This window comes from Alligator sinensis, unplaced genomic scaffold (genome assembly GCF_000455745.1).
Source record: "Alligator sinensis unplaced genomic scaffold, ASM45574v1 scaffold505_1, whole genome shotgun sequence".
Lineage (NCBI taxonomy): Eukaryota > Metazoa > Chordata > Crocodylia > Alligatoridae > Alligator > Alligator sinensis.
This window is the reverse complement of record NW_005841940.1, coordinates 2,657,724-2,666,880: the sequence shown is the minus strand read 5'-3', so window position 1 is coordinate 2,666,880 and position 9,157 is coordinate 2,657,724. Positions and strand designations below refer to the sequence as shown.

Below are 9,157 nucleotides of genomic sequence, written 5' to 3'. Positions count from 1 at the left end.
AAGATGAAGTGAATGCCTGAGAGGCTTTCTCTGTATGAAAAATCTTTCGTTATGAACAGCCCTAGTGTTTCAGTCTGGCCTTGTATGGAAGATGCAGAGCTGTTGGAAATTGTAGCTGAATTAATTTTACATGTGTGAACAATGATTGCGTGAAGTGAGTTAGCAGTTCAAAGACTACAAGGGAGCTTGCCAACCTGCTCTTCCAGGCATGTTATAAATCTTACATATCCTGGTGGGAATTATTTATGAAATGTTTATGAGAGCAGTGTATGAAAAGGAATAAACAGGAGAGTGCTGTCTCCTATTAAATTTTACTGTAGGTCTGAATCTCAGTGTCATGTTCGATTGCCTAATTTGTTAGCTGTCAGTCAAACTTGAGTGAGATCTCTTTGCACTTCACTCCTCTTGTGTTCAGGAAGAGCAAGGAAAACATGCTTGCTTAGCCCTGATGTCACCTAGATGATATACTGGAGAAGATTCAGGTCACTTAAAACATCCCCTTCTGAATGCTAAGAAAAACATGCTTACATATGCCCACTTCATCCCCAGATTCAGAGAATTAGCCCTAATGTGGCTTTTACAGCCAAACTTGTCCAGGGATAGAAGCCACAATATAAATGGTTAAAGCAGCTGCTGTTAGGCTTACATCTGAAGGATTTTTTCACTGCATCCGTAGAAGAGAGTCAAGGTCTTTTGTTTAACTAGTCGTACATATGTGTCTATAAATTACATAAAAAATGCGCATATACGCATGCACGTGCAGACATACAATTATATATGTATAGTTATGTGTGCGTATATATGTACTTTACTTGTAGCAGTTGCCAGAATGGTTTCTATAGTAACTAAATCGGAGATTAATCCAGCAGGAAAAAGAGAGCACTTGCTTTATATAGTAGGCAGCTTTTTCAATTCAGATTCCATGCCACTATTAATAAAACAAAGTTAGCTCTGTGCACAGATGATAGTGTTCACTAGTCTGTGGGTGGCTGGCAACTGTGTATTGAAACTGAGTGGAAGGGAGCGTTTTGTTGGGCTGAGCTCAGCGTGTCAGCAGCTGCCCATGCCACAGCCTGATATACAGGATTTGTGTGTGTGTTTTTGGTACATCCCCCCAAAGCATTAGTAACTTTAGTTAATTGTTTGATTGTTGGCACCAAAGCAGTACAGGTGGTTGAAATGGCTCGTAAACATTCAGGGGAAAATGCACTTGCAGTTTTAAAAACTGTGTCTTGCTTTTTGTCATATTTCTAAATTTCACAATAAAATTTGGGGACCAAGATGTTCTCACAGATCGGATGATAAATTTCTGGTTTGATCTATTGTGATAACTTGCGTTCAGAATTTTACCAGAAGTAGTCTGACAGCTACTGTTGGCATCTTTCATATGGGAGAGAAGGCACAGGAAAGCATAGCCACATGCACAGTATAGTACATGTGTGTGCCCATGTGTGTCAAGTCATGCAGTTTTAGAAGCTGCCAAGGGCCCGAGCTGTCTGTTGCCACTTCTGAAAGTGGCACAAAATGTCTACTATGCCTTCTGCCCCCAAAGTTTCCTATTCCGTGCTCTGGCTAAAGCAGAGCCAAGCTGAGCCATCAGCATTCATAAGGGGGCAGCAGCTGTCAGATCATTTCATTGAGGGGGAGCAGGTGGTGACTCAGATCAGAGTGATTTCTCATTGCTTTGGGGCTGTCCATACTAAATATGATTGGGCACTGGCACACTGTAAATGGATTGAGAGCTCTGGCTGCTGGGCAGTCAAAACTGCATGTCTTATAGTTGATGCTTTAAGTGGTTAGGATATTCATAGGGGGAAAATAGTTGATGCAGACACTTTCTCTGTTACTGTGACAGTAAAGAGTTCCTTCGTTGGTCTCGCTACTGATCTTTTGAGTTCCTCTTTCCTTCCTCCCAACCACCAGTGAGAAAATGACTGGTTATGAAGAGAAGAGCTACTTATGAGGAATATGACTTTCAACTAAATTTCAAGCGGGCAGAGCTAGGGAAATTGATTTGAGGCTGAGGGAATAAGAAAATGTTGTTTATGACTGGGCAGCAGGTAATCCAGCTGTTTCTCTCCAGGACTTTGCAGCGTACGCAGCACATTACCTGATCTGTATGTAGAGATCTTAGTTGCATGGAGAATATTACAGCACATAATGTCCCTGCTACTCCTGCCATGTGATTGGCATGACCACCCACATACCACCTGGGGAAGGAGGTGAGCAAGAGATCCTGCAGCGTGGCCTGTGATGATCATGGGCTCTTTCTCTGGCTAGCTCTAATCTCCTGAGGGGAACAGTAAAAACTGACTCAGCAAGCAGAGGAAGGGAAAGAACTGTGGCTGAAACGTCCTGTGTGCATGATTTGTGATTTTGTTTCCGTGCAATGAGAGAATAGGATGCGTTTAATCACGTGTGGTGGCTGAAGATGGGTTCGTTGTTGGATATAGGTGCCTGCATAATTGGCTGCCACTCATTGCCAAGCAAGCATTGGCCCATCAGTCACTTACTTCTCTCACTTGCTCTGAAAATTGGTAAGCAGTGTTGCCGGATTTCAGTGCTTAAAAATCATGAGTCCCATCCCAAAAAATCAGGAGGGTTTTAAAGAAGTGTTCCTTTTATTTGCTTTCTTATCTCTGGGTCTTTTGGGTGCTTTTTCCTTAATCATGAGGACTAAACACTGTGCATGAGAACTTTAGATTTCACTTCAAATGAAGTCTGATTCAAGCAGCCTGGACTTAGCAAACTATCATAAGGCTTTTAGTAAGACTGAAAGTTGGTATTGTTGTCCCTCTAAGGTGCAACTAGAAAAGATGACCCTCACCACAAATGATCATCTGCAAACTGTCTAGCATAAGTTTGGACACAATGAATAATAAACAACAATAACATAGTAAAATGATATGTTACATCAAACTCAACATGTCTCTTCCCTTTAAGGCTGTTGAAAGGTGGAATATGGTTAAATTAAGGTTACATTTCTGCCATCCTAGAAGGTGCAACTGTTTAACCTTCTCAGGTAACTATGTTGTAATGAGCATGTAACTTCCTTGGTTGTTAGTGTGCTGTAAATGGACCCTAAAAGAGCTGGTTTAAGTTGATACTCGGTTTACCTCAGGGCTGTCCAACCTTTTTGAATGTGGGGCTGGATCATGAACTTTTTATTACCCAGTGGGCCGGCGAGGCATATTCAAAGACCTCACAGGAAGTGGTATCATATCACACCCCCCACCCCCGAAACGAAAGTACAGTGTTTACTTTAGTTTCCCATCGCAGCACCTGGGGCCTCAGAAAACGGCTTGGAGGGTTGCATGGCAGCCCGCAGGCCGTATGTTGGACAAGCCTGGTTTAGCTTAATAGGGGGCAGAGGAGCTCATCACTGCAGATGCAGGGAAACTCCAGTGCATTGGCTATACTTGGTTTGTGTTCAGTACATCATCAGGAAACTCTTTTTTAAGAAAGCAAGAAATAAGAGAAGGAAAAGGAAGAAAGGAAAAGAAAAAGCTTAGATTCTGGACAGTCCATGTCATAATTACATCCTGAAGGACAGGCCTAGCCAGACCATATAACTAAGACTGCCCTTCTCTGAGTCCATTTCTGAAATTTAACTATTTGGAAGGAAAGCTGCAATTGCAATAGTTAAAGTTAGCACAAATGGATCTGTCTATTGAAGCAGATAACCACTTTTTGTATGTAAAAAGTTAATTTGGGAAAAGAGTTGCATGTTAGAGCAAAATGAGTGTGTTAATTTTCATTATTTCCATTAGTAAATTTGTTTTAGTAAATACCTGTGGCTTAAATTGAAAAAAAAACCCACTTTGTTAATTTGCTGTCATCACGACAGGAAAACTGAGGCAAGACTCGTCAGTTTTTTTCCTAGTTATACCACTGACTTGTGGTGTGACCATGGGCGAGCCATTTTGTCTCGCTACCTTATTTTGTCCATTTGAAAAGTTAGTATAATCGCATTCAATGTATCTACAATTCAAGGGTGCTTGAGATTTAATGAGCAGGATGTTTATTAGGTTTTTTTTGCTCTTTTCATTGTATCTGTTGCTTAAGAGCAAGTTTAAAGAAAAGGATAAGCAAGGAGTTAACTAAGCAAGTGAAATTTTCTTCATGATTGAATTAAGATCAGGAACTCTGAGCACTAAAAACTTGGAGTTGACTTTAAAAAAAAAAAAAAGCTAGATAACCTGTGCCCAGTCTTATTTACAGTATTTCACTCCACCCCCTTGGAAAAGCAGAACTCATCAGTAAAAAATGTCCACAGTTTACAGTGTTTTCTGTTTCAATATACACACACCGTTCCTTCTGACTTATTTTGCAGGCTTGCCAGCTAGTAGAGATGCCAATAATGCTAAGTTTCTGGATATACAGGCATAAGGTTTCATACTGTGGTATGTTCCAATGGATACAGAGCAGGTATTTCTTTTTCTACTTCATTTCTCAAGGAAGCTTCTTCTCCTGTCAAGGAATGGGAGTGTTGTTGTAGCCATGGTGGTCCATGAAACAACATGTAAAATTCAAGGGTTTTTGCAGACCTGCAAAATGGCACTTTATGCCCTACATTTTGCCTGACATCTCTGCCAACTGTACAGTTGATCCAATAAAAGATGTCACCAGGGGAAAAAAAACCTTTCTTATCTTCTGTTGAGAGAGACCAAGGAAGCTCAGAGAAAAACAAGGAAAGAATGAAAATATGAAGGTGTTGCTTTGCTTTACTGTCACTTTGAACTTGTTTCAAGAGGTGAGTGGCTAGTCTATTTTATGTACTCCGTTACTTTAGCATGTTTCAAACACTGTTCTGTGATCTAGCTTGTTGACATATTAAGTGGTGAGCACCATTTTGCATATGTGAAGAAAATAAATCCATGGGTTGCCTGTCACCTGCTAAGAGAAGGTGTCAGTAAAAACGAGAAATGGAGCGAATGGGAGAATGAGTCCCCTAAGGACAAGCTGTTTTGAAGATAATGATTTGTGGAAAGCCAGCTTTTTTTTGCTTTTTTTCAAACTATAAATATTGTAGTCAGGTTTATATGCTCACTCTCCAATTTTGAAACTAGTTCCCTATTCCTTTTACTGTGTGAGCTGTTTATCATAGTTTTACAGCAGAAACGAACTATGGTAATAACTTTCTCAGAATTATGTTGACATCTGTGATACACAGGCAAAGACAACAACTAGAATAACTGCAGCATACTTTATTTTCTTCACTTAACTTTTGCCAGAAATAAATTGCATTTGTGAGCTTGTAGATCTGCAATTAAAAACAGAATTAAAAAGCAAGTTTTAACTTTCTTAATTAGCTGGCATCACCATTCTCCTTTCTTGTATAAACTCTTCTAGCCTTTGACTATAAACCTTGACATAAGAGCACTAATTTGTTAAATTAAGTAGCAACAGTGATGAACTCAGGCAAGCACATGATGCGTGCAAATGGACAGGTATTGTATAAGGGCACTAAGTGAAGCCTCATTGACTATAAATGCTCTCAACTTTATTTGTCTCCCTTTATGAAGGTGATGACAGTGTTCCCTGAGGAATGGAGATTTAACAGAAGTGCAATTAGGACTGAGTGCTATTCACCAGAGTAATTTTCCTCAAAAATTTGTAAACCAAAATTATTACTCTAAAATTTCAGAACCACAGTACATTTTTTCACTATGTGAATTTGTTATTATGTATATGTTGTTAAGATGGTTATAGGATGGCAATCAAACTGTTTTCTACTGCCCCTTTCATATCTGCCATATCCAGGATATTTCTGAGACATTTGAGGTAGACTTCAGCTTGCATTTCAGGAAACTGCAAAGCCAGAGCCAGTTTAGTATTTGTCTGTTCTATGTTCAGAATTTATCAGCAGGATTTTTCAGCCTTGTATCTTGTCACTGGAAAAAAAACACTCCAGTTCTGTGAAGATAAAGTTGCAAATCCTCAGGAAACGTATCGAGAACATTAACTACCTGCTTGCAACCTGTGTGAAACCCTGACAAGAATTTGGGCCTGCAATTGTGATGGTCTCCCAGTTTACTTATTGAAAGGGAAGAGGACTGGTAGTGAAAGCATTTTGTTTTATTACAGCAGCATATGCTGTCAGAAATATTCTTAGCTTGCCAGAGTTCAGCTGAAGGGTCTAAGGACCTGCCACAAATAGCACAAAAGGGCCTGGGAAACATGAGGGTACAGGGGCACCACAGAGCAGTGATGCAAGATAGTTTTGTTCTGATTATGTTACTTTGTATGCACTTTTGTCAGAGAGGAAATGGTCTAAATGAGAGTGATTTTTTTTTCGGGAAAATATGATGATGTAACTGGTCATCTCATAAAGGTTTAGAGGAATGATTTTCAGTTATGGTGCTGTGGTTGAAAATGCTAGTAGCACTGTTTGGTCTACAAACATGATTCACCAGATAAACCCAGAGATTGCAAATAGAAATCCATAGTTGTGCTCTGAGTTCTTTGCAACAGAAAAAACTGCTCTAGTATTTTTCTGTAGGTAAAAAAATAGTGAAGAGTAGGAGCTGGTATTTTACCTGGGATGTCTTGTCTATCTAGGGATGCCTCAACTCTATAAAATAATAATAATTAAAAAAGGTTGAGAGCCACTGGTTCAGATGGAGTTAAAGGAAAAGGCTGGCATTCTTACAGAGTAGTGACTGGCAGCTTTTCACCAGGTGGATGCAGTATCATTACTGTGGGTCTAGATATAAACCTTGAAACAGGAATATTGAGTAGTAGTGCTCTGGCTTTGGCAGGATTTCTAACATTAGAGGAATAAAGCGTTTAAAGATTGTATTGTATGCGATTGTTCCAGACTGTTTGGCTCCTGAGGAGGAGGGGGGATTTCCTGACACAAAATGAGCACATTTTGTAGTGTTCAGGATAGCTAATAATCAGAGCTTTTAGGGACTGACAAATCAAATCCAGTAATTTTGTGAGCCTCCTGAAAAGGAACTGGGGGAAAAGGTAGTAAGAGAGTGAAAGGGAGAGTGTACAGTGGTCACCATTTACTCGTCTGAGTCACTAAATTTGTTACTTTCTCTCATTCGACAAAGAAGTTTCAAGTGCAGTTTGAGGGAGAAATGGCTTATTTCCAAGAGTCCTATTACATTTATTAATTAGCATTATAACTGCCAGGATTATTCTATGCTATTGTGAACCCACCTCCTTTTAGTAGACGGTTTCACAAATTTGGCTTTTACGGAGCTATTTAATTTTTCTGTAGTTAAAAGAAGCAAGCTCAGACAAACAAGATGCTTCCACTTTAAGCCTTTGGTAATAGGGAATTGGGATAGTTTGTAGTTTCTGCATTTTGGCCCAATAACTTTAGTTGATGTAATATAGGAAGTAAAACCGAAAAATGCTGTTGGGCCATCTTGTTGATCTAGGATTACTTTGGAAAGCATGCTTCTTATCTGAGTTGTATCACCACTTCCACTGGTAGCCTCTTGCTTTTCAAACTGGGATCAGGAAAAAGCACCGATCTACCTGGTGCAGAATATGATTCAGGGGATGTTTATTCAATATTTTTCTGATTTTACTTGCGTGTTCCAATGTTTGAGATCATGTAACAAGCCTGAGAGTGGCTAACATGATTCTCACTTACTTAAATATACAATGTGCATTCCTTCCAACCACCTGCACCAAACTGTATGCAGTGAAAAGATTTAAGAGCTTCTTTGTGTAATTTTAATTTCTGCATACAGTATAGATACTGCATATTTAGTATACTGAACATGATAAGCATTGTTTTGTATAAACTGTTATTCACACAATGGGATAGCTCCAAGCTTCACTTACAGTGGCTATATTGTTCCCATAGTAACATGCACATTTCCAGAAGGAAAGGATAGAGGGAGACAAATTAGAACAATAATTCTCAGCCAGGGTGCTGTGGTGTTAGCACTGCTACACATGCAAATGTGATTCATAAGATAAATCCAGAAATTTCAAATAGGAATCAATAGTGTTAAAAGTATTCTGACATATTGTGGTCTTTCAGAGTTCTTTGCAACAGAGAAATTGCTCTGTTATTTTTCTGTCATCAAAAAATGAGTGGAAACTGAGAGCTGGCTTCTTCCAAACGACTGCCTCAAATCTAAAAATGTTGTTGCTCTTAGCCATTTTTGGCTCACCCGCTCAGAAATACAAAGTTATCCCATACCAAAAAGAAATTAACAACACCCCTTATCCATAGAGTATATGTTAGGTGCACACATATCGTGTGTGCAAAATGAGCACCTGTTAGTGTTCTGTTCATTTTTAAAGGGTGTAATAGAGTCATAACTCAAGCTTTGGAAAGAGATCCAGGAGCTGGGCAATGATTGTAGTGTCAGAGCTTTGAGATAAAGTATCTTGCTGTTTTCTAAGTTATAACATCCAGTGATTCTCAGTAGCACCTTGCTAGAAGAACCTGTGCTGCAGAGAAAATGTGTAAACTAGTCATTGGACCTGTTTCAGAGACACAAATGTTAGGGAAATAATATGTGCTCTGTATGCCTTAGCAGCTGAAGAACCGGCAAAGGAATAAAATAAAAAAAATGTTCTTTGGCAAGGCTGAAAGCTGAGGTTTCTCCACCTGTAATGCAGTTCCAGCAAGCTTAGGAGACAAATGTTTGTTTGTTTGTTTGGCCTTGGCGACAGGTCTCTAATAATGGTTTCATTGAGATTTCCTTATTCTACTGGAAATCTGAAATCAGAACATTTCCTTTTGAAGCTTGCTCCCGAGAAACTGGATCTGAAACTCCTAGTATCAATACAATATGTTGGCTTCAAGACCTAAGTATGTTTTATTTTAGGATTTGAGTAAATAATTTGCAGGATCTAAAAATGTACTAAAATAGTGACTAATCAATAAAATATTTGAGTTATATCAAATTTTAATTTTGCAAATTTAATGTCAAAGAAATCTTTTCTTGCTTTTATTTTTAAAATTCCAATGACAACAGCATTCTTAACAAATAAATGTTATTTTACTTTGTTGGTAACATAACCCTTGCAGCATAAAGTTGAGGAATTGGTTAGAAGCAAATGCAGTGCTAAATAGCGTCTTTTCTTTGTTCATTATATATTCATAGATTCATAGATGTTAGGGTCGGAAGGGACCTCAATAGATCATTGAGTCCGACCCCCTGCATAGGCAGGAAAGAGT

At 39.0% G+C, this 9,157-nt stretch overlaps 1 protein-coding gene across 1 annotated transcript in view; it reads left to right on the top strand.

The window, feature by feature from the left end:
• CABIN1 (calcineurin binding protein 1) overlaps nt 1-9,157 on the top strand; it is a 210,814-nt gene that overhangs the window by 115,947 nt on the left and 85,710 nt on the right. The gene's annotated exons all lie outside the window — the stretch shown is intronic.